At 39.0% G+C, this 27,037-nt stretch overlaps 1 protein-coding gene across 1 annotated transcript in view; it reads left to right on the top strand.

The window, feature by feature from the left end:
* elfn1a (extracellular leucine-rich repeat and fibronectin type III domain containing 1a) overlaps positions 1–27,037 on the top strand; it is an 81,596-nt gene that overhangs the window by 23,574 nt on the left and 30,985 nt on the right. The window contains exon 2 of the mRNA XM_079644138.1: positions 26,101–26,191. The gene's annotated coding sequence lies outside the window, so the exon portion shown is untranslated. The remainder of the gene's footprint in view (positions 1–26,100; positions 26,192–27,037) is intronic.

The following is a 27,037-nucleotide window of genomic DNA, read 5'->3' as shown; positions in this document are numbered from 1 at the left end:
GGTGTTGTCTAAGATGCAGGTCAGACCTCCAGGCTGTCCATCCTCTGTCCTACAGAAACACTGCTTCCTCTCACTGTTTGTCTATGCCTGCTCCACTGAGAGTTCTGCACTGAACACCACTGACTGACTGAGAATGCCAGTCTGTTATATTCATGCAGCCTGAGCCTCTTAAGAAAAACACAGATAGCTTTTTCTTGAAGGACGTTTCTACACCTCCTCATACTGAGTGTTTACAGTGTGTCTGGCTCTCCTGGCAGTATATTCCTTGTTCTTGAAGCTCAGGTATGTTTTCAATGTGTGTTTGGTAATCTAAAAATGTCTGAAATGGGAGCGTCACTGCAATATATGTAGATGATGCATCTTGTTGATGTGGAATAGGCGGAATCATCAATGCGAGATCATCCCATGTGTGTTGTATCTCGATGGAGAAGGTTTTGCACCCTGCCTCAGTAAGTGAATCTGGGTGTTACACTGGGCTCGTGTCTACATAAAGTTAAGTTTCCAGAAAAAAATATTAAAACAGAAATGTCCATATAAAAGTAAATCCCTACCAAAAATACAAATGATGGTAAAAGTAGCAATAAAGGTGCCATGGTGTAATAAGGTACCTGGCATTACTATATCGCCCAGAATCGGGAGATCATGCGAAATAGCCACCGTGGTGGAAAGGCCATTGCCAGATTTGTACCAGTGGAAACATTTATGCCGTTGCACAGTATAGCATGATGTTGCCATAGTTAAGAGTTGCATGTGATTATGCTCCAGGATTATATTGCAGTGCTGAGTTTCGAAAACTATATTATAAATTGAAGAAGTTGTGGAAGTTACTTGAGTGAAATCTGCAGCAAGCGAAGAAAGACAAAACGAGTGAAAGAAAGATGATGGACAGTCCACTGGAACTGGCTCCTCTGCAGCTTGACTGACCCCGCGCTCTGCAGGAGGATGGTCTATCCATTAAGTGGCAAAACACTCTGACATTGTCTACTCACACTGCCCGAAAGCCATAGCATGCAAATAATACAAATCAAAGAGCATGATTCAGACAAGGTTCCAGACTTCTGCAGGTGTATAAAGATCTCTGTATAAGTTATTGCAACTACAAGTCAAGAACTGCTTTGAATAATTATTCAATTATCTGTTCCCTCCTACTTACCCATTCCAGTTTTTTATTGTACAAGTGGGTTTGCGGAGATGAGGAAGAAAAACTGGAGGGGGGGGCAGACAAACTGTCACACAAGGTGGCCCGTGACAGACAGTGCCGTACCATTCCTGAGACACGAGTCAATCACAACTCTGAGCGCAGGACGTCTCTGCAGGTCCCGTCTCCCCTGAGCACCTTCAATACATTACAGTGATGGACGTGTGTCAAGTGCTGAGAAAAAGTCAAGCGACGTACACCAATCATTTGCTACCTGGCAGTGTAATAGGTCCATGCAAAAGGGAAGATAGACAGAAGTAAAGTGTTGCTCAGTTCTCTTGGAGAAGAAAGACTTCTTCCTACAGATCAGCTGTTATACTCATTGATCTGACAGTCGCTTCTTTTCATCCAAAGAGAGCTGGAGTCTGCGTCTGCCTGGTGTGAAAATGTTCCATTTTTGAAACACTGTCTCTTGTACGATATTCCTCTGAGGACGTTGCCTGTTTGGTCCAAGGGGAAGTTTGTTCTTCTGTTGGTTTGCAAAGAAGCCTGCTTTTCCGGAAATAACAAAGAAAGAAAAGACAGTATTACAGAGAAACAAGTGTTCTGACAATTTGTGCTGTCATTTAGTTCAATCCCAAACTACACCAAGGTTTCTATTTGAGGTTGGCCTATTGGGGAGGCTTGTGAAATTACATTGTTAACAGCAGGTCTGAATGAGATGAGGATATACTTTGAAGCAATCACAATTTCTGTCAGATCTTTGATTTAATATTTTAAGCTAGCTACTTCTGAAAATCCCATTCTCTCCAATACAGGAAACCATATAAAGCAGTTAAGGAGTTTTGCATCGATCAAGAGAAGGACAGAAGAAATGTGGTTAATATTTTAAACAGTGATAGAAGATTTAACTCATGACTAACTCTTTATTAACAGATGGATAACATGTGAGGATTTTAAAATATGTTTCAAATATGATGGTACAGGTCATATGTTTGTGTTTTTATAACTCATCTCTTGATATTCTATCGATATAGCATTACTTATTACTTAAGTTGCATGCAACAAAAAAACAATTGTCTAAAACCTACTACATTAGCATATTTTGTCCACCTTTTCACAAAACAATGGCCTCATTTGTTACACCTAACAAATAATACGAGGCACTACATCCTATAACTCTGATTCCACCATCTATGCCTCCTTATTGTATGGCCTAGGGTTAGTGTAACCCTAGGCCATACAATCATGTTAAGCTAACACCAAATACACTTAATGTTCAAGGAGACATGTCCTACTCATCATTAGCTTAGTTGCTAAATCCCAGGCTTATTTACTGATTGCAAGAAAGGGACCTGGTGAAATGAAAGCCACCAAATGCGCGGCCATTAGGGACGCAGGCCACTTGTGGAAGCATGTCGAGCACTTGTGGAAACAGTCTAAAGCATCCATTAAGTACAACTCTATAGATGGATCAGGCCATTTAAATGTTGCCATGGTGAAGAGAGTTACAGTCATTACTGTAGTTCTACAATCACAGTCGCAGCCCCTTCAACAGGGCTCTTTACCACTTATCCTTGAAACTCCCCTCAGTGAAATGTGCATATGTTCCTACATTCAGGATGCTCCCACATAATCCAATGCGAGCAGCAACACCGACTCCCTTACAGTAGGCTGGGGGGGGGGGTAAAGTGCAATTACTGCACCCAGCACCCTAACACGGACACAGACACTGACACGGCAACGTAATTATCTCTGAAGTTGGACAAATGCAGCCCTCATTTTTCGAAACCCTTGTGTTAAAGGTCAGTAGGGATGGCCTGCCACTCCTAATGTACCCTGATAGGCAAGGGGGGGGAACCAGGAGGATGGCCTGAATGGAGCTTGATTAACAACAGGCAACTGCTAAACAAGTCGGATGGGAACAATCCAATACATCCCACCTTTGTTAGGAACCTGAAGGGTGGCTTCACACGTCTCTCTATGTGATGTACAGAAGCCCCAATGGGACAGCGCACAGGAAAAACAAAAGTCCAGCATTTATAAAGCATTTCAAAGAGTAATGACTTTATATAAGACACCTACATCCTATGGCTTTAGTTGTTCTAATATTATAGTCAATCAAGTTTTCAAATACAGTCAACAGCACCTGGCATAACCTTTTGTCTCTGGATATTCTGGGCAGATGAGTCAAAAATTATTCCACCCACATCCATATTTCTATCATCATGTCTTTATCCATTCTACATGCAAACAGTTCAAACTTTGTTGGAGCTTCTCTTTACCTTCTGCATTCCATCTTCTAGCTAAATGTAAAAAACGTACATGTTAACCCCCATCCTATTTTAACATGATGGTCTGCTTTTTTAATTATTATTATATTATTATTATTCCCCAAAAAGCATTAAAGGACCCCTTCAAGCTTCAGGCTCCTCCAAAAAATGCTATATATGCTTAACACGGGGGGGGGGGTAAATATAAAAATGTACTCGAAGTGTTTTACCACTATTTTTGTGTGTGTTTTGAAGACCAGATGACTCTCTCCCTGTAAACTCAACATTGCTAAAATTGAGGTTATACTGTATTGTACTTTGAATTAACAGTGAACTATTAACAACCCAGAGAGGGAGGAAAGAAAGTTCCATCATGTTTTTAATGCATCAATGCAATAGTTGTTTGAAGACTAGCAGCTTCGTTACCACCTGAAGAACGTTTGGCTTTGCACTACACAACACTAAATCAATATTGGTGAGCAAGGCAGTATCACAGGTGTGTCATGTGTATCCTGTATGTGTCACATGGATCATGTGTGCGTGGTTGGGTCTACAGTATACAGTCTATACAGTAACATAGCCTGTGTTGTTCAGTCCTATCCAGGTCTTCTGGATCGGATGGTTCTTGACATTTTGGCAAACATCTCTCCTCAGTAGAACGATGATGTAAGCACACAGGCTTTTAGTTGGCTGGTGTGCAGCCAGGTAGAATGACATATTGCAAGGAGCCATGAGAAATGTGCTGCAAATCCCACTTAGGTGAACACAATCTCTGCCTTGACTTTCAGGTTTCATAAATAATGCAGTACAGGCTAAGCAAAACATTTGGATTTCCCAGGAGCAAAGATAAATAACTTTTAAATTCTCATTTTAAGTGCACTTGTTTACAACAGAAAAAGCATGATATTCTTATTGACTGAAGCTGAGCGTCTTTTTCACTACAGCATAGTAGAGTGTTCAAGAGGACAAACATTTATAGCCTGAGTAGTCTAAAAATGCCACTTGACTGTTCAACTTTGCCCTGGAAAACATTCATCTATTTTAAAACGGGACATAAATCCTACACAATCAGGTCTGGGACTTGAGCAGAGTGGCTCAGGCAGCTCTGTCCAGGAGGGGTCAGAGTTCAAACAGACTGTCGATGAGGCCAGATTCATTTACAATGTGTTTAAAAACAACTCCTCATTGAGCACCTTGTTGTAAATATAACACACTCGTTAAACAGACTATACTGATCATCAAATCGCGTCATGACTGAATTTCTCGGTAAAATACAGTGTGAAAAACAGTGTGAAAGTGTGTAAACATATTCAGTGTCTGGTTTGTAGCTATTGTTAGAAAGTAGGGGGATGATTGTGCTGGGAATATTAGAATCGAGCTAACATTTAATCCATCATATTTATTACATTTTGGTTTTGTCTTTTGGATAGTTTAGTTCTAGTAGGGTTAGGCTTAGGGTTAGGGTTGTGTGCAGCAAATATGTCAGTAAAGATATTTTAAATAAGTAAATGCATCCATTACTTCCCAATATTATCCTTCCCTGACTCTGAATTCAGAGCAGAGCTGCCTTTTAAAGGGCAGTGACACTGACAGAACCTCAGAAAGGCATGGGTAACAATAACAGAGATATGATTTCCAACAAATACGAGTCACACTCCAGAAGATCAAAAACACACGAAAAAAGTCCACCTCAATATAAAATAGTTTTAGCAACATGAGGAATCCAAGAAGAAAATACATTTCAATGATCAAGCACTGTAGCCTTTTTGCTATAATCAATAGTCACTTTTGAGTGCTATCTTATTTCATACGTCATAACTCAAATGGGTCGGCAATAGATGTATTAGGTTTTTCAAAAAAGGTCATTCATACACTTACACAGCATTGGGAGAAAGAGTCATTGAATAAATGAGAGCAAAAGTGAAAAGGCAGGGGGAAGAGAGACAAAAGAGGAAAGAGAGAAAGGAGGGTTTTCTGCCTGGGACAGCATGAGGGCTTTTGTGTGCTGGTAGGAGGCAGCGAAAAGATAAGGTTTACTAATAGGCTGTTCAGGAGAATGTTTCATTTATTATCATACTTTACTAATGCGACCGTGGAGTAATATCGAGCGTCGGTGCTATTCAGGAGAGCTCTGAGAGGGTTACATTGTGAGGACTGTTAGTGGTGCTTTGGAAACCGTTAATCCTGGTAGAGAAAAGGCAGCTGCAGCACTGAGAGGCTGTTATGAAGGGTGGTTTATGGCAGCCATGGGCAACGTTAGGTCTGCAGGCCTGATACTTTAATCATTCCCATGAACACATATCCAGTACTGTCTTTTCCTCCGTGCCGTTCTTTTTTTTTATCCTCAGCTCTACTTTTACCTTCGTAGACAAAAAACATTAAACATTTAGTATTTGTGATTAAGCATGCTACAGGTCTCAGTTTCATTCTCCTGAAAAAGCCAAACACACTAACCAAATCATCATCATGCAAGCATACATACGTCAGCTTTTGTTCCATTGTACTCCAGACTCAAAATGGACATTTTTTAAAACCATATTAAATTGAGAACTAGGTATATGCTGCTGTAGAGTACCATGGATTTAAAAAGTCAATCACAGAACAGTTGTCAGAAAGTTTGGGAATGATCTAGATTCCAATCAATAATAGTAACAGAAATAGGTTTTCAAGGGCTTTAAAATGAGCATCATGTAAATGCCAACAGCTTAACAGCTTATTAAGATTTTGTATTTTTAATCAAGGACTTATGGTTAGATTACTTAGTTCAAAGATAGTTGAAGAATATGTGAGAACCCTCTGAGTAATACATGCACAATTCAATAACACCTGTATTCTATGTTTGATCGTTTTGGGCGATATTTTTCCAATTGAGATTTTTGGTTTTCAATTCATCTCCAACTTCATGTGTGCTTGAGGGGGGATTTGTTTTAGCAGCAAAACATATGAAGGAATAAACATACACAAATCCCTCATAGGGAAGATCAAAGCGGTTCTCAAAACTTTCTTTCCAGCTTGCAGTCTCCGAAAGCACTCTCCTTTTATATTCCTACAATAAAGCAATAAGCAGGCCTCCAACCTTCCTGGTATTGATCTGAGGCCGAATAGCAAATGAGAGAGCAGTATTGCCTCTGCACTATTTAGCATGGTGATATACGACCTCATCACTGAACATTTCTGTTGGCTCCCTCTTATTTAGCTTGTGACTAATTAATTGTGTATGACTTTATTAGCTACTGTACCATCACTGGTGTTGCTTACGCCAGAGTTTGTGTAGGAGGCAGAGTCAGAGTTTATCACTTAAAGCCTTTAAACTCTGCATGAGACAGGACACTATCCTTATAAACAGTAGGAAACAATAGCGGGCTACAAGTTATTGTGACAAGCACGTTCAGTAATGGTGTACAAAACCAAGGAATAAGGTCAGGTTGAGAAACGGGAGTTGCAGTGGGCCAACTTCCTGTTATAGGCAATAGAAGTTTGGAACATGTGCAGTGGGCAGTAAATGCCTCATAGGTGACCAGACTACAGTAGTGCTGGAGGCAAAGAGAGAGGAAGAGCCAAGGCCCAGGAACACAGCCAGCACAAACACATGTTGGAACAGGAACCAAGAATCCCACACAAAGCCAGGTGCTGGATGGCAGAGTAAAAAGGCACGAAATGTGGACGACAAAGAAATATTTCTTTCCACTGCAGGTCAGGTGAACCACGTCATGGTTAGGAATGCAGACATTAGCTCACACATTACGAATAAAAGATAAATAAAAAAACATGATTTCTGTCAATTAAACTCTAAATAGATACTAAATAGATAACAACTAATAGTTGATCAAATGATACTCTCAGCAAGGACAGAATATCATTTATGCTCCCGTCCAGTGGCTCACAGGGAGCAATCTATAAAGTATAAAGGAGAGTATAAAGTAGGCGTCAAGAACTGGTATACACGTCTGTGGGGGAAACTTCTGAAGCAATTTGAAACACGACTCAAAGAGACACGAGGAGAGCTGGAGCTTTGATGCCAAACACTGACGGTTTATTTGGAGCTTCTGCCGGAGAATTCACAAGACATGTCACGGGCCACGATCTGACCACAGGTTGAGATGCCACAATCAATTCTGAAGAACCTTCCTCTCGTATGATGTTGTAACTAGTTTCGCTAAGGGTAATCAACATTCTTCATTAGTTAGACTAAACAGCGGAGGAAACTGAATCAACTTTAGTTGTCGGTTATGGCTCGGGGTCATCTACACCCTGAGAAGGATGTGTTCCAGGTGTCCCACAACACTGACTATCTCTCACCGAGAGTTGCCCGGTCACAAACTGGTAACAACAACTTGCTAGGGCAGCCCCTCCTTAAAAAAACCTCTTAAGCCCCAAGCCTGTTTTTCAGGTTTCAGGCTCGAAAATGACATTCCCAGAACAAATGACCATATCCTCCCTTCTAAAAGGGTTAAATTAATAATCTTTTTTCTCAAAGTAATGATAAACCTGTGAGTTGGATGTAGAAAAGTAAGAATCAATATAGATGTTTTTTATTTTAAAGAAAATTCAGATTGAACATGGTAAAAAACTGTTATAATATTTTAGTGAAAACTAACCTTGAATGATGCGTTAGTAGACTAAAAGCTTTAGGAATCCAAAGTACAACATATAATAAGTACCCTGTATCAAGATTGATGCAAAACAAGTGATATTTGACCTTTATAGACAGATTTAGCAAAAAAAAAAACATCTTCTGGGGCCATTTGGGTGGATGTTCCTTATCTCTTCGATTTTGACATGTGACATCTCTTTCTGACCGTTAGAGCCAATGAAATCGAAGGGAAATCGTCCCGCACACACTCATGTTAAAAAAAAAAGATTGCTTCTTCGCGCATTCAATGACGCTACAGAGCGTAGGAATGGCCAGCTCTACTATTTTAAAAAGGAATTGCAGTTTTATTGCTTATAGATTATCAAAACATTTCAAAGGGGACACAGCCACATTGGATATGAACCTATGGATTAACTACATCATCGTTCTTATCGTTTTAATGCCATTGAAGACCAGTTTAGACCAGACAAAGACGAAGGTAAGCCATGTTAGCTTTGTGGGCTACCTAGCGCCACTTGTTTTGATGTACGTTTTTGTTGATAACGTTGCGAGTTTGTATCTTTCAGTGTTGAGGTGGGCACCATTAGATTCTGTGTCTTTACGTGTGTTGGATGTGCAGCTAGGATAAGTAATAAGGGAGCTAGGAGTGATTTTCGGTGCAGTAATAGGTTAGCATTTTTCGCTCGGGGCTAATCCAGAGGTTCACTGTTAGAATTATGTGGGGGTTTTTTTTTTTAAATGAAAAAGATCAGTTAAATTATTTTTTTCCCATTATATGGATGTAAAATATTCATAGTTTATTAAATATTAAGGTTCCTTAGACGTTGTTTCCTGCAAATGACGCGATTTCGTACCCGGAATCGGGTTCGTGGGGCTTAAGAGGAGATAACGGCTGCTCAAGGTTGGAGCATCTGTCTAACAGTTAAGTTTAGTTGAGTGCTATCATGCACGACTACCAAATTTGAACCCAGGAAAACAGAGAACAAAGGATCATGTAGGGATAAAGGAACAAAGCGATACAGCGAGTGATGTTCACTGATTTGTCATGAGATGAAAGGGGAATTATGTTTAATTATTTAGTTAGTTATGTTTAACTGTAAAAGCTAAATGATGACTGGAAAAGAAGCACATAATGTTTCCCGTTGAGACGTCAGCTCCGCTATATGTGCAGCAGTCATCTCTTCCCTTGATGCAGCTGGTGAATATTGCCAAAAACCCGCTGCATTCAAGCAAAGTGGAAGCTGCTCAATGATGCAGCATGACATGTGGTGTTTTTATTATCTCTGTGACTTAGCAGTTAGCACATAGAGAAGGGTTGCCAGAGTACATACAAATTCTGGTACACAAAAGGCTTACAGAGGATTCAGAAAAGTAAGTATATTTATTTATTTTAATGGATTCACGTCTTTTTAACAAATCTACATTCAATCCTGAGATGCTAGCTTAAAAGTTGACTGTTAAAATGACCAACTAAGATAATTAAATCTAACATACCTCAGTTGGGTATGCTCCAACTAAATATCACTCTTGTTCCCTTTTCTCTTATAAGTCCTATGAGTTAGAAAACCCTCTTGATGGAAAGAAAATCAGGAAGAGATGAAAGAAGTACGCAAGATGGGGAAAGTTAGGTCTGCTTCTGTGAATCAGCCTTAGCCTCAAGGGTAACAGAAAACTGAGTAGGTAAGGAGAAGATGGAGGTTTATAGATGTCAAATAGTGTTACCATGTACATGCTAATTTAAAGATTAGAGAAAATATTAAAGGTCACCTATTGTGCAAAATCCACTTGTTCATGTCTTTTATACATAAACATGTGTCCCCTCTGTGTGAAGAGATTCTGAAAGTTTCAGGAAAAAAGATTCACTCACTTTTGTCCTGATCCATTTATATAAAAACCTGTCTGAAAATGAGCTGATCAGATTTTGGCCACTTTATGAGGTCCACTAGCCAATCACCAATCCCCCCCCCCCCCCCCCCCCCCCCACCTTATCACCTGAATCTCCTCCTAGAGCACCATTGTGTTCTTTTTAACCAAATATCTCTCAGAGGGGCGTGGGGAGGGGCTCCTTATTTTCATCTAAAGCAACAGACAGAGAATCAGCACTTTTGAAACAGGGCTGGAACAGAGGGGATTATGGGATGCTGCAATGATCTGTTTGGTGTTTGGAGCCAAACACTTCAGAGACATGTTTTGTATATATCTGAGACCTATTATATATTGATGAAAAAGAGTATAATAGGAGACCTTCAACTGTATGTCCACATTTTGCACAAGTGAATCAGGTGTCAGTAATTGACATTTAGCAGCTTGAATGATCCTTAGGTCCAAATGTAAAACATGTTCCTTATGTCAAGAAACGTGTGATATTGAAATAGGATTACAGTGCGGTATGTTGTCTGCCTGCCCCTTTAAAGCCATGATTTGAATCGTATTTTCTGAGAGCCGCCCCAGGTGAATTTGTCTTTGTCTTTGTTTATGTTACCTGCGATGGGTAATCCATCACAGTGAACAGCACGTCATCTTTTATTGATGTCATAATATTGTTTTTGCATACTAATGAAGCTGACACATTAGCAGCGATTGCACTCATGAATTAGGATTATAAAGACTTGGAGAAATACTTTTGTTGTTGTAATAGGTTAATCAAAAACTAAAATACTGATTTTGCCAATTTATCACTTAACGCAAAAATAGCAAAGGCTGTGATAAAAACACAGAAAAGCACACAAGAACATTTTGATCCATATTTAAAAGTTTAACACATGAATACCCTGAGCAGACACTTTTTGATGGGCTACTCATTTTGTAGAGACCATCCTCATTTAAGATATTTATACTGTGGAACCAGCTCAATTACAGCAAAGTAGTTAATAGATGGAAGATTAAGTGACCTATTTCTAGAATTAGAAAACCCATAAAGTTCAGTTTAGTCAGCGGGCAACAAGTTTCAACTGACTTAAAGTTTCCTGGACTATACTCTACCCAAATAAAAAATACTGCATGAATTATTTAGGTACAAATTGAAATAAAAGTGTCATCAGCCTAACAGTGAAACTGGGGTTCAGTCATTTGGTCTTTGTAATACAATGTATTCAATATATATACTTTTTATGATAACTTTGACCTGTTAATGTATAGTTTCTTTGGCGGTCTACTAGACAGACTTATATTTGGGATTTAGTCAATCATCAATCTGGTCACTCAATCAGGTTATCAGTCATTCTTAATTTGGTCTCAGCTCACAATAACTTTCTAAAAGTGAAAAAGAATAGCAACTAATTTATATCAAAGCTCTCGATAAAAATCTCTATAGAAACCATGAAATCAGCTACAGTGGTAATGGTTTAACAATACACAGTAAGAATATTGTGTATGGACTGCTGTAATAAGCACTTAAAACAAGTTTTAGTCGTCAAATGAATTCTGCTTGAATAGCTGAGTGAATAATTCTGGGCAATGAGTTGGCTGCTGCTCACAATTTAATAACAACTTGAATCCTCGGATGACTCAGATACTGTTTTATTATTGTACACTATGCACAAATCTATAACTTAATTACATTCTTAGAGCATTGTACAAGATGTTTCTTTAAAGGTAAGTAACAATGTCCTGATTATTTATTTTGCTTTTCGACCAGTTCCTTCCTGTAAACAGTCTGGATAGCACCGCAGAATGCACCATGCAAAGCGGCTGCTTGGCTGCAGTGTTGACACTGTAGCTTCATCAGACCCCAAAGTGCATTACCAGCTCCACTCAAACCCTTTAATGAATCAACTCTGGCGAGAGCCATCAATATAAAGACACTGAATAATGCCTTTAGTGCAGACACTTAGCTTGTAACCCTATCCATTCTAGAAGTGCTGATTGAGGAAACAGGGAAAACTGCTGCAGTGCACAGGTTGTTCTCACTTATGATGTCAACATAAAATGCATTTATGTTTAATAGAAAATTGCTTGTTTCATAAGATGGGTACTTGCATGGCACAGTGTGACATAAAATGCTTTACCAATATTGAGATTTTTTTCGTTTTTTAAAGTACACTGTAAATTGAACCATGACATGTTACAACTCTTTTTGAGCAGCTCTCTTACTGACAACAATACCCACACATGCTTGTATCTCATGTTACTTCATTGTATTATAGATGATGTCTGTTCATTTTCCCTATTTAATTATTCACTTTAGTCAAACGAGGCGATTACGTTCATCTTCATATTGCAGGAAGTAGTAACCAACATGTCCATCTGTAGTAATTTCTCTTAATTTAATTCAACTTGTCTGTATTTTACATATTTGGTAGAGTATTCTCGAAATGAAAAGCAAAAGCAGGCTTCTCTCAGCCAAGAGTTTGCTGAGTCATGACATTGCTGTCTTAGTAGCTTGCAGAGTAGAGGCGGAGTGTTGTGCTGTGATTTATTGAGTGGGCCTGCTGCAGAGGGAAGCAGGGGGAATAAAGTGCTCTCACCTGGAAAGCGAGGCCCACTGTGGTTAGGAGAGATTTTCCGAGGCATCGCTGCTCACATTACTGTAAAAAGATCCAATGAGGTCTGAATGATTCCATATTCATGAGAGGATGGATGAACAGTCGCAGGAATCCTGTAAGCAGAGCCAAATTGATTCTCAACATTTATCCACGTTTAATATGTGAATGAGCACGAAGGAGTGTGCAGGACGTTAGAGCTCTGGCCACTTTCTCTAAATAATGAACACATAGGGACATTGTGCAGAGGCCAGTCTGCAGGGTCTCTGCTGCATATTCAGTGAAGTGGCTGGGAGGTGTCCCCGTGAGCTGCTCGAACACACTCTCAGTGTGAGGGCACTCTGCACACTGTGGCTTCCCTGGTTTGTGGTTAACAGGTTTCCGTGTTAACATATGTACGCTGCAGCTCCATAGACCCACCCTCCCTCTCTGCTGCTGAGCTTCGTGATTCAAAAGGGGCGAGATAACTTGTGCCATTTTTCATGTCACATCATGTCCCAGATATGCATCGCTTACCAGTAAATGTAGGGTGTGTTCTCCATCTTCTGCTTGGATGTTTTTTTTACATAACTCAGGCTCTCGGAGTCACACAGTGAGGATTTCAATCTGAACTGGTTTATGGATAATAATAAACTTGAACGCAGGGATTTTTACAGCACTCAGTCAACTTGACAAGCTCTGCAAACATCTCTAAGGCCTTAAAGCTCACCGGGGATGCAGCAAATCCAGGCTTTTACATCTCAAAGTCCTCCAAGTCTCCTTTGATCTCATCAATTAAACTGCAAGCTCCCCCTTATGGAAGGCTTACCATTTGTCCTTTACACGGTAAAGCCTGCACATTATTATTCACATAACCTGACGGGGACTCGGTCAATCTCTGCAAACTGATAGGAGTGGATCTATTCAAATGTTATAGATACACTTTAGAACCAAGTTTAACCCTTAAAGGGTTTCAGTATCCTGGGGGATACAGTCATTTGACAGGCTCTGTCATTGTGTAATACGGGTGTAATACTGGTGACACATGGGTGCAATAGGGGTCTAATAACAGTGTTATATAGATGTAATAATAGTGTAAGATGAGTATTATACGGGTCTAATAATGGTGTAACATGGGTGTATAGGGGTGTATTCATGTGTAATAACATTGTAATATGGATGTAATACAGTAGTAATAGGGGTGTAATAACAGTGTAATATAGGTCTTAGATGGGTGTAATATGGGTCTAATAACAGTGCAATGTAACATGGGTTAAATAAGGTAGTAATAATAGTGTAACATGGGTGTAATACCGTTGTAATATGGGTAATGTAGAAAATAGCAATGAATACATTTTTCAAAAGTATTTATGTGATGACAAATAAATAGTTTGCACATTTTTATTCAGGGTAAGATGTTGATTTTGCAATGATGACATCAATTAGGCAGGTGATAAAATCCCCATAGTGAACCATGGGATGCTTTATGGAGCTCCTTTGCATGCCTCAGAATCACAGTTTGAATTCAGGGCTCATGATGCCACTGATGACAGGACTCATTTTAAATGAATGCTGGAGCTGTTGGTGAGATTCGTTGCTCAGCTGTAGGTCTTTATTTAATGGCGGCAGTAGAGTTGGAGATATTCTCCTGCCGCTCCTTGATATGATCTTAATTTGGAATTTAGAGAAAGAGCCGCTGGACAGCAGCAACACAGTAACATCAGTGTTTTATTTCACCATATGTCTTCGAAGATGCCTTAGACGTGTGCTTATGAGAATATCAGAAAACACGCTTCATACAAGCAAACTGCGCAGTACATGCACACTCTAAATGTCATATTTATAGATACTGAACAGTAGTAGTGCAGAAAAGGAACACAGTGTGTGCTTACATGTACATGACTTCATGCCTCTCCTTGAAAGTGCACAATGTAGCATGAGTCCTTTCTTTTCCTGAAAAGAGCCTCTGTGCATTAGTGTGTTCTCGGCACGCACATGAACCTAACTATTCTTCTCAGTCATTCCCAGAATACCAGCACACAATGCTCCCTTCAGCCGGTCCTGCCCTGGAGAAAATCTGCTAAAAGCAATAAAGGCAGTGGAGTAAAACCACGTGGAGCCCCTGTTATTCTTGTCATCCTTATCATTCCACTCCACTTATTACAGATAATAACAAATGACTGCCTGTGTCACTCAAGAGATCTGACCAAGAAGAAAAGCCATTATGGAGCTTCACAAGATGTTCCTGATGAACAATCCTGGAGAGCAAAAACAGACATGGGACTACATTAGTGTCTTTGTCGTGTGTGTGTGTGTGTGTGTGTGTGTGTGTGTGTGTGTGTGTGTGTGTGTGTGTGTGTGTGTGTGTGTGTGTGTGTGTGTGTGTGTGTGTGTGTGTGTGTGTGTGTGTGACCACTCTAGTTACTATTCATGTCTATTCAGAGACTGCCTGGAAGCAAAAAAAACAAGGCACGACTGTACAAATGCCAGACATTAAATGAGTGAGTCCCCAGGGAAAACACAACAGCCCCAGAGTTTGTGCCAACTTAATGGCTTCCCTGCCTCTGCACCCCGAGGTGCGACCTGTTCACAGAGCAGGGAAATGGGCCGAACAAAATAGTGTGAATGCACCTCAGAAATGAAGTGTCAACAGCAGGCTTTCCTTTAATGTGGCAGGGGTTAAGTGCAAAGCTTGTATGCGTTGAAACAACATAAAAGGCATCAGACATGTGCAAGTGTCAGGTTCTTAAATAGAATATTAGATAACATAATACTGAAGGAATGTACTGTATTATACACTTTGAGTATGATGGAAAACATAGCATCAACAAATCTTAAATTCCACAAGTCCAGGTTAAAAACAGACTGAGTTGCCAAATAAATTTAATATAACTTCAAAGTGAGTTGTTGCCAATCTCTATCTGCAAAAGTTAGTTTTCTTTTAAGTTTGAGGATCTTAAAGGCTCTACATTTTAACCTGCACAGCAGTTAAGGTTGTGAAGTATATGAAAAACACATGTGCTCCCAAAAAACTATTAAAGAAAAATGGACTTTTATCAATCCCTCGTGGGGAAATTGTTTCTCTGCATTTGACCCATCCTAGTGTTAGGAGCAGTGTGCTGCCATTTTGAACGGCACCCAGAGAGCAGTGTAGGGAACGGTGCCTCGGTCAGGGACACCTCGGTAGCACTTGGTCTTGCCGGGACTTGAACTGGTGACCTTCCAGTTGCCAAGCCAACTCCCTATCGACTTTGCCACCATGTTTTTTTAAGAAGACATAGCTCCTTTTCCAATTCGTTATTACGTGTGACTGGATAAGAAAATAACTCTATAATTTACAAAAAGGTTCTTTAGTTATTTAGAGATGAAGTTTAGGATCTGTAGAAAAACATCTATAGGGGAGGATGGGAATGCAGAAAAGGGAGATAGTATACTGTACTGTCATTTTTATTTTTAAAAGGGAAGGTATTTAAAAAATGTTGGGAAAGTTAAAGGGGCCCTGCTAGTTTGCTTATTGGGGTTTCCCTTTCCTGTATGCTATATGTTTGTGTGCATGTAAATGGTCTGCAAAGGCTAAAATCCCAAATCTCCAGAGGGAGTTTCTCTCCCACATACTCCCCGCCCTTCCTGAAACACCTCTATTGGACTCCTTTGTTTAGTTCCCTAACATAGTGACATCATTATTTAACACCAGGGCCTCTGTTGGCACACACTCCAACATATAGTACACAATATATCTAAGCGGTGGTTCAATCACAACAGAGCTGGCCAGCTAACCAATCAGAGCAGACTGGGCTCTGGTTTCAGACAGAGGGTGAAAAGAGGTGCTGCAGCACAGGCTGTATGAGAAAAATAAAGAGCTTTTTGAACATTAGAGCATGAGTAGAGGCACAAAAAACAAATATTAACCTGACATTTTGCATAATAGAGCCCCTAAAAGGGTCTATTCTAAATCCATATTTAGATTTTATTTCATATTTGCTATAATTGTTAAATGAAAAACAGACCAGATTGTAGGATTAAAAAGATGGTTTCCATGTGTTTTAGTGTATGCAGAGCACATCAGGTGGGGTGAGAAGATATGGCTGTGAAAGAGCCCTTCAGCACAGAACTGTCACACCATTTTGTTATATTTCCCATACATATATTATCTTGATATTCGGGGTATTGCCGTTTCCCTCTAAGTAAAGAAAGTACACAGTGGAGTATATGATTGTTAGGTGCATTATCGGCAGAATTGGAAAGAATTGTTTGTTCACAAACAAATCTCGTAAGACCATTAAACCTCTGTGACGTGCCATTGAACTGAATTTTTCATCTATTTTAATTCATTTTAGATGAGGCAGCATGTACAATTTAACTGGTGATGCATGATATTTTAATATTTACATGACAGAGTGGCAGTTTCTTGCATAAGCTTTTTTCTTTTTATTACAAGCCACCGTCAGTTGAACAAAAATGTTCCATGTTTAATGTTTTAGTTTCTACTTATAGTGCAGTCATGTTTTTTACTTTAGCAGCCTGGTCTACAAGCAGCCATGTTGCATTTTTCTGTACAGCCATGACAACATCATTATGTGTGCTCTAGAAAGCATGCCATGCTGCTTAAATATTGAATGAGTGAAGGAATAGCACACTAGCTTCTCACTTTCATGAAGCTATCAGGAAAGCCATTCTGTCTCCAAATGTGTTTTTTACTGTAGATAGCATTGGCTATGGTTGAGGGTACAGCGAGTATTACTGCATATCTATTTTTGGCGAGGCAATTTTCAAGTTTCCTGCATGCATACACATACACAAGGCCAAGAGTGTATATGGAAGTGTTCTTATGTGTGTGTTTGAGTGTGTGTTGATCTGCTTAAGGCTTGTTGTTTGTGGGCTCAACAGGCAGCACATTCTCTGTTATTCTCCATAGGGGAAACTAGCTGCGCTGCTCTCCACTTCCATACCTTTAGGCTTCACTGAGACTCAGTCACAGAAACCACAAACTTCACATCTTGAGTATTAGAAAATAAAATGTAGATTTAATAACTTAAACCTTCTGTTCAGTAATTATATTGATTATATCCCAAAACAAGCCCAGTAAGTGATTCATTTCATTTTGTCAGAGATAAACTGCATTTGATTTCATTCATTAATGTTGGTAATTATGATTCTTCATCATAGTGGACCTTTAAAAGAGCAGCAGTACTTTCTGGTCCGCTGCCTGTGACTGTACAGTATGATACAAATATTGGTTGCGCTTTTCTACACCCTCCTCCACCACAGCTGCTGAGATTTAATTTCCTGCAAAGTGAGGCACTCCTTGATTGGCAGTTCAGGATCAGTGAAGCACAACACAGTAAATACTCACCACCTCAAATGGGTCATCATGTCAAAATCTAAAATGGTTTTATTCAATACAAGTTTCTGTGACTAACACTGTGCCAGGCAAGGAGGAACGGTTATTGAAAAGCAACACTTCTGTCATGTCTTAACGCGGTCACACTTAGATTTATTTCTGTCATTTGGCCGCCTGCTAGCGGAAGTAAATACATTATACCAGATAATATTACTCTGTCAGCGTATTGACAGCTTTGCAACCTGATTTTATTATCATGAAAGACAGAGATAGCAAATCAAATTAAATGACGTGTTTTGACATTAATGTATGGCATGTTCTCCATTTACATGTTACTACAACCAATGTGATTGATGATTCCTTTTCTTATTACATGGCGAAAATGTACTTGAACTTGCCTTGAAATCGAGAGCTGTCAAATCATTATTTAAACAATTTCCTCAAAGCTGAGCTTAACATTTTTGGTGTTTTACTTTCCTTTAAATAATGTGACTGTGGGTGCTCCTCCTTTAAGGATAACATGCAAATGTACACAAGAGCATAAGGGGCATTGAGTGCAAATATCAGAGACTTTGGGATCAAATGGGTATGGTGGGCCAATAGAAAACGTATCATGTTAAAATGTCAAATATTTGACGGTTTCAGCAAAAATAAATTGAAAATCTGCTGTTTTTCCCTTGAATGTCATTATAGTCGATAGTTGGTCAGGCAAGTCAAGACATCTAAAATTGTTATGGGCAATTTTCTCTGCTTTCTGTTGGTTAGAAACATCCTTCACCGATAATGAAAATTAATTTTTAGTTGCATAAAATGTCAAGTCAATCACATATTATCCTAACAATTAAAGCTATAATAATTATGTTGCAGACATTGTGCAATGCTGTTCATCCAACACACTCTCACTCCATAATCGTCCAGGAGCGACGTGTGGTCAGGGTCCCGTGGCGTGCAGTTGTGACGCTCCTAGGCTCCTTCAGCTTCATAAAGGGACGCAAATAGCTTTCAACTGATTGCAATGTATTCCCATCTGCTGCGGGATTTGATGCTCGTGGAAGCACGGCATTCGTTTGTGTCGGCTGCCCTTAAAGGCAATGTGAGCGTCCATTCCCATTGGATAACGGAGAATTGTACACCCGGAAGTAAGTATTCCCCTTACTGTCGATTGATTTTACAGTGATATCTGCACTACTCATCGACTAAAAAAAAACAGATTATCCTTGTTAATTACACAACATTGATTGGTTTAAATTGTGTGCAATACTTTTGTATTTTGCCCCTTCGATTCGGAGAAACAAATATTTTTTCGGAGTAAAGGATGGCAGAAGACACTACACTACCCAGAATCCCCAGCTATCGTTTAGGACTACACCATGTGCTCTGTTTGACAAACCCCCTGATTAGTTCTCAAGCTCTGTGATTGGTTGACCTCCAACTGCATTCCATATGAAAAAAAACGTTTCGTAAAAGATAAAATCATACTTTATTCAGCAGTGCTTGCTTTACTCTTTGAAAGTCATCACATGAATGCATTGTAATAAATGGTTCGGCTGCATTGAATATATTACACATCTGTCGTAGTTCTTTATTTTTATTTATCTAAAGAGATCTGGCTCAGAATAGACCGGAAACTATTCGTTTGAATTTCACAATAAAGTTAGTAGTAATATTTTGTTTTGATATTATTGTTTTTTATTAACTACTAGACTGCTGGGTCATGTTAAGACCATCTTTTCTGTGTTGCTGTGGGGTTTTTCCATCGCTTTTGTGTTACAAATATCAAAACAATAACTAAATATATCCGTCGTAAACTAAACCAGAAACAGCAGTATATTTTATTTTGTTAACACTTTAAACTTGACAGCTTTTTAACCCAAACCATCTACTGGTTAAAGCACGTTATTACACGTTTTATAAGACGTTTTCGTATTTCCCATAATAAGAAGTTGCCAGTATACTGTGTACATCCCTGGAGGTTTAGGGGATAGGAAACACTCAAATTTAAAACATATAATTAATAAATTGGTGAAAATTGCTTGTGCCCATAATGGGCAGCATTAATATATATACCCACATGCCAGCTAAGGTCAGAAGAGCTTTTATTTAACAGCTGGTCTTATGTTTGTGAACCCTCCTGTTGTTAATTGATAACATTATATTACATTACATTAATTGATAAGCCTAAAACATGCACTTGTCAAGGTTCAGAGGCAAATTTTGCAAATATGGCAGTAGCCATCGATCATCTTAAGATAAGATATACTTTATTGATCCCAAGTTGGAAACATTTGCGTTACATCAGCATGTGTAACAGTTGTAAATATTCAGTGGTGTTTATTTGTAAATCATTTAGTATAATCACACAAATTCTGTGTTTTATATTTAATAATTCTGTGTTCTTTATTTATTGATTGTTCAATACCTGACAAGGCCGGAGATTAAATATCTATATACATCCTATAAGATTATAATACATAATAATATCAGTTAAAATAAGTGCTTCAACATAGTTAACATTGCTGGAGGTATGCACAAATATTGATAGATGTCTTGTAATGCACTATTGAGGAACCTGCGACCCAAGTTTTTCATTCATTGCATAACTACACCGTTTGTGAATAAACCTTAGAACATCTTGAAAGGGATGTGCAAAATAGTCATTATATACAGTCTTTAATTAACTATTAGTAGAGAATAACAAGTAATGAACTTTATAGGGATCCTATTAATATCTAATAATAAAAATAATGAAATTCAATAACATGCTTTAACCACCAGGTGTCCCTTTCTATCAGCTGTGCACCTTTATGGTGTAAATACAGCCTATCTACCAATTGGATCAAATATAAAAGTCAGCCGAATTAGTGTTGATCCTGCAAAGAGACGTATTGTGTGAAAAGAAATGTAAGATGTTGTTTAATTGCTGATATATTTATGATCCACCATGTCACGTTTTCAGTGTTGGCGGCAGTTCCTCATGTTTGTCTAGAAGTCTTCTCATCAGGGCTCTATAAATAGAGAACTACAGCAGATATGTAATATTTAATGCAGCCGAACCGTGTATTATAATGCTGTTATGTGATGACTTTCAAAGAGAAAAGCAACCACACTCGGAATAAAGTATTATTATTTTTTTTTTTAAATGTTTTCGGTCTATTTGTTAATGACGATGTGATGTGAGATGTGAGACTGGAATTGCACAGGGGAAAATAACGTATCTTTAGATGCAGATTTTGTTAAACTAATACGTTTGCGCTGTGGACCAACACTATTGACGGGGAAGGGGGTATCAATAAAGATAACACCATTAAACAGTTACACAACATAACAGAAATAATATCGATAGCAGCGTCCCTAGCAACCACCTTGGTAACAATGAAAACGTTCTATGGACGCAATTTCCTGAAGTAATCTTCGTAATAACTAGCAAACTAAAGATCATATACATCCACTGCACACATAATCTGAAATAACAACTCATATTTCTCGCATCAAATGACATCAAAACGCATTTTAATGGCCAAACTAACTTTAAAATAGGCATTTTCCACCGAGAATAAAACGAAGTTCGGCTATGTTTTTTTTTTCTGCAGGGAGAAATTTGAAGACCACGTGACATAGACGCCAGCCATTGGAATGAATGGTGAAAAAAAACGTGGTTTGTCATACAGAGCACAAGGTGTAGTCCTAAACGATAGCTGCCATCCTTTACTCCGAAAAAATATTTGTTTCTCCGAATCGAAGGGGAAAAATACAAAAGCATTGCACACAATTTAAACCAATCAATGTTGTGTAATTAACAAGGATAATCTGGTGTTTTTTAGTCGATGAGTAGTGCAGATATCACTGTAAAATCAATCGACAGTAAGGGGAATACTTACTTCCGGGTGTACAATTCTCCGTTATCCAATGGGAATCTTCTTCTTCTCTTTTTTAATGGCGGGTCGCAAACAGCTTTTGGTTGCATACCGCCACCTACTGTACACGAGTGTGTATCATCATGTCAGTCCTCTACTAAACCAGCATATCAAAAAGAAAACCATAAAATAAAATAAAATAAAATAAAATAAATAAAACAAAACAAAAAACAAATCATCCATGGTCTACTGTTAAATTCTTTTCCCTATCCCAGTTTCCCTCAAAAAGGTGAACAGTGCTTTTCTGATAGCTCTTACTCCTTCTCCTTCTGTTCCCAGAATACCCGCTACATTCCACTCCCTCTCTGCCTCTAAAACTGTATCCCTTAATTTCCCTCTTTCAACTCTATAGGTGACACAATGTAATAAAATATGTTCCACATTTTCCCTAACTCCACAGTTCCCACACTTGTCACTGTCACTTTTCCCCATGACATACAGCGTACCATTTAATGCAGTGTGATTTAGTCTGAGCCTAGCTATCATTACTTCCTCCCTTCTGTTTCTTTCTTTATAAATATTAATTGTAATTGTCTTTTGCACTTGATGGTATTCTTTGCCTTTCTGGTCTTTCTCCCACCTTTTCTGCCAGATCTCCATCCCTTTCTTCTTAATAACTGCTTTTCCTTCTCCTTTTCCAAGTTGAACTGGTAATGTGATTTCCTTTTGTAGTGCACTTTTTGCTAATCTATCAGCACACTCGTTCCCTTTCACCCCCTCATGCGCAGGCACCCAGCAGAACTGCAGATCTATGCCGCTTCTGTGAAGTCTTAACAGGCTGTGATTGATTTCTATGAGTATGTCTTCTCTGGCAGTTGTTGTTGACTGTATGCTTTGTAAACTGGATAATGAATCTGTGCATATCACCACCCTGTCTGGTCTGACCTCTTCCACCCACTGTAATCCTATTACTACTGCCAGCATTTCTGCTGTATACACTGAAAGTTGGTCTGATGCTCTTTTTGATATTGACACTTTAAATTCTGGGATATATATACCAATTCCGACACACTCTTCTTTGTTTTTAGAACCATCTGCATATATTTTGAGGTAATTGTGATAATTATTCCTGAGGTACAAACTTGTTTTGAGTCCTACTTCATTTATTTGCCACTCTCTTTTCTTTTCTACAATACTCACATCTCCAACGGGAATGGACGCTCACATTGCCTTTAAGGGCAGCTGACACAGACGAATGCCGTGCCTCCATGAGCGTCAAATCCCGCCGCAGATGGGAATACATTGCAATCAGTTGAAAGCTATTTGCGTCCCTTTATGAAGCTGAAGGAGCCTAGGAGCGTCACAACTGCACGCCACGGGACCCTGACCAAACGTCGCTCTTGTACGATTATGGAGTGAGAGTGTGTTGGTTCATGAGCTAAATATCATCAATTGTATCAAACAGAAAATGAAGGAACAGTGGAAAGAAAGAGTGTGTTTCTTCAGTAGTAAATGTAATATTAATTTAGAAAATCTCACTTGTTAGCTTTGCTTAACATGTAGGGGCCTTTTACCCTGCAAACCACTTAAGCACACTTATCTCTTCAATTAAGAAGGGGGCACAACAACAGGGTCTGCCCTTCGTTACACAGAGAGAAGAGGAGGGCACACATTCATTGACTTGGGGTCACTTCTTTTCTGAATATTTTAACTGCTTTCTTTATTCAAGTAGATTGCAGATGACCAGACCTGAATAGCAAATCTAAACTCCCCCTCTTAACTGTATAAATTGGATTTTATTTTCTAAAGCCTCCACTTAGGATAGTCATACTGTAGCACAGATCAAAATAATTTAAGTGAAACATCCTTTATGCATTTCTAAATATTGCTACACTGTGCTACACGCCAGTCATCTCCTAGTAAGTTGACACGAGCCAGAATAAATTGGCAGTGATTTAAATTCTAAGGAGTTGCTCAAGCTGTGGATCCCAGCAAGTTATTTTTGTCTTCACATCCATGTGCGCTGCTCTGCACGTCAGCAGCTGGGCAGAATCCGTCAGATCGGTGCCAGTGCTCAACCTTTCAATGCTCCGGGTCAGCATCCTGGAGATCTGCCAGAAAGTTCAGCTCCTCAAGACCATATGGGGTCTGTTTCTCCTCAGCACCTCCACTATTCCCTCCTGCACCCCCGCTCCTCCAGGGCTGCAACCTGACCCAACCTTGAGTACACATGCCCTGTGTACAGCAAAACGAACGAAAACTGGTCTGTTCAGATAGAGGAGCATGCTGGAAGGATACTTCTTCCCATCTATCCGTGAAACAGTCAATATTCCCAGAAAAGGGATATTAAACATTCACTGTATATTAGTAGTTAGTGTGTCAGATTTCTACAGAATAAGGTTTTATATACATAATTGTATTAAAACTATTTTCTTAGGGTTTATCCACATCACAACAATGGTCTGCCTCTGTGACCTATACATGGTTGCTTCTGCAGTCAAGCAGCATCTTATTTTTCATTATAAACATTTTCCTGTAAATGTATAATAGGACACATTGAACTCAATAATTAAATGATATACGAACAAATTCACTCTTTTATTAACCTTTGATCTCTAGCAAGGTTTTCTTATTGTTGCTCTATTGGTGGGTGAAAGTTGATAAGAGCTCTCTGACAAAACATTAAGAAATCTTCTTTCGACAATTTGTTCTTCCAACACAAGCAAATTATAATGATTGGATTACATTTCTGGGCTACATATTTTGTATTTGTCCCAAATAGGACTTTAACATGCTGTGGTTCAGCTTGGATAATGTACTTTTTGATGCATTTGAATTTTCTTGTTATAATTAAATACACATCTCCAATTTACTGTATGACCAAATGGGATTCATAATTTTGCACACCTGGGTAGGAGCGGATTTGGATGATTAAGACATTTTGGGGCATCTTAAATTAAATCGTATTTTCTCTGACAGAAAGTTATTTAAGCTAATGACAAGTAAGGCCCATTGTTTATCTTTTACCTCAAGCTTCTACAACTTCATTGTTTGTGTCAACATGGTCTGATGCAGAACTATTGATAATTAAAACAATTCTTTCTTTCACTTACAATTAGTAGATTATTTTAATGTAATGATCTAATGGAGCAGTGTGTGAATGTGTTTTGAGATGATTCCTGATTCTTGAGCAACCTGTCTGTTGAAGCCTGGTGGAGGGAAAATAAATGTTCCCATTGGTTAAAGATGGCAGGCAGGGGCAGCTGCAGGACTGACCCTGCCAAGGACAGAGAGCTTCCCATGCCTGCTCAATGCAGTAAATGGGTCATTGAACAGCTAAATTGAGTCATTATGATGAGTCATTTAAAGAATACTGCTGAAGTCTCCCAAACTCGCCTTTTCTCTTGGTTCCGCTGCTTTTTGTGTTTTCACAGGCCTTTGCTGAAAGGCAGCTGCCTTGGGCCACTTAAACTATCACCCCTTTCACTGGGATGCAAATAGCAGCCTTAGCAGCTAATTGAATTGCATTATCTATTGTACTCTCATTTTGTGAAAATCTAGCCATTTTGCAGTTTTCCGTTAAAGATTGTTGGAGATTGAATTTGGCTGGTTCTTTACATCTGATATGGCATGTCATACACTCTGAATCACAAGGGATGAGAGCACGGAATTGTTTCATTAGGGCAAGACGAGTCATATGAATACTGAGTGTGCATTAATCTGGACTCGTAGCGTCCATAGGTCGGAGAATTGCAGCTTTGCTTTGTTGCATATTGTAGGGACTGGGTAAACATTATCATTCAAGTAAGAACAAAAACATGTTTAAAAGATGAGGAAGTTGTTTTTCATTTCTATTTCCCTTATTGTAGTGAATACCAAACATCTATCTCTGGGCCACAAAGCTTCATTTCCTCTATTATTTCAACGTCCAATAAAAATGCATGAAGACGTGCCGGTGCAGATTCCCTGCGGGCTGTGTGTGCAGCACATTGTCATTCACTTTCAAAGGGAGTCATTAAGATGATAGGGGGGGACTGATGTTTGATTAATTAGTCAAACTAACTTTGCCAGGACCGGACACTGAAACAGAGGCTTTCATTAGCTTCTGCTTGCTAGATAAGGTTAATGAGGTGGTTCTGATTCTTGAAAAAGAAATGAGAGGAAAAAAGAATGAGCACACTGCTGATTCATTTAGGAGACGGCAATGCCAAAAGAAGGTTATCCTCGGAAGAAGCAGCTTTTTATTACATGCGCCATTAAGACCTGCCTCTACGTATTGCATCCAACATGTCGGCTTAAATACCTGCATGTTAATGAATGTATTAAGTTCATGTCAACATGCAAGCTCCATTTACTATACCATGCTGTTTAAAAACAATTAAAATCTTAATAGAGGATGACATATTCATATATTTCTCTGTAATTTCGTTTTTTCTTCAGAGTTCAGCAAGAGAAATCAGTGAACATCTGCATAGCTCGAGGACACCAGGGATGCTTTCTCACACCGAGGACTTCAACCTAGATACCAGGGGTAAGTGCGTGTATTCTGCTTCTTGAGTCAAATGCAGCGCAGCATGAGCAAACGCCCTGTAAGAGGATCACAGAGAATCCAACGCTAATCCACTGGTCACTACACACAACAAGTAGGTGCCAAAGACACGTTACTTAAAGGACATGTCATCCTGAGAGCGTACCGTCTCAATAACACTCATGTTGCATTCAGGTGTCCATGCTTCTACCACTGCTTTTCCATTTAAATAAGCACAGAAGTACAGGAAAACATAATGTTTATTATATAATTAAGAAGGTAGAGTCTTTTCATAGGCTCAATACAACATATAAATCAAAGGTCATTACATTTCCATTTTTTGTTATAGTTTAATATTAATGACCCAACTACAACCACCTCATCAGGAGTGACTTCATTCTTTATAAACCAATCTCTCTTTTAAATTATTGATTTACTAGCTAAGCTTTAAACGTTTCACACATTTTAAACCACTAGTTGTATGAGTTCATCACCACCCGTTACTCAAAAAATAAGTAATAAGTAATAAATAAAATGTTGAAGCTTTCATATACTACCCAACAAGTGATCTCTTTAAATGCCTTTATAAAGATGAAGCAGTTTTTCCTTTTGCTTTGTTCTGTCCCATTCTTTTCCAACAAGCAAGCGAGTACTCTCATTGGCTGGTGTGTGTAGTGATAGAAAGCGTATAAGCATGCTAAACAATTAGTGCTAATAAAGAGAATTGTGAATTGTTACTGACTCACTTTCTTTGCATTTATTTTGATAACCTGCACCCATTCTCCAATATTTGACTCACTAGTTACACAGCTAGTCTGCCACGTAAAGCAGAGCAGATGGGGAGCGCCC

This window comes from Notothenia rossii, assembly GCF_949606895.1.
Source record: "Notothenia rossii genome assembly, chromosome: 8".
Classification (NCBI taxonomy): domain Eukaryota; kingdom Metazoa; phylum Chordata; class Actinopteri; order Perciformes; family Nototheniidae; genus Notothenia; species Notothenia rossii.
This window is presented reverse-complemented; position numbering and strand designations above follow the sequence as displayed.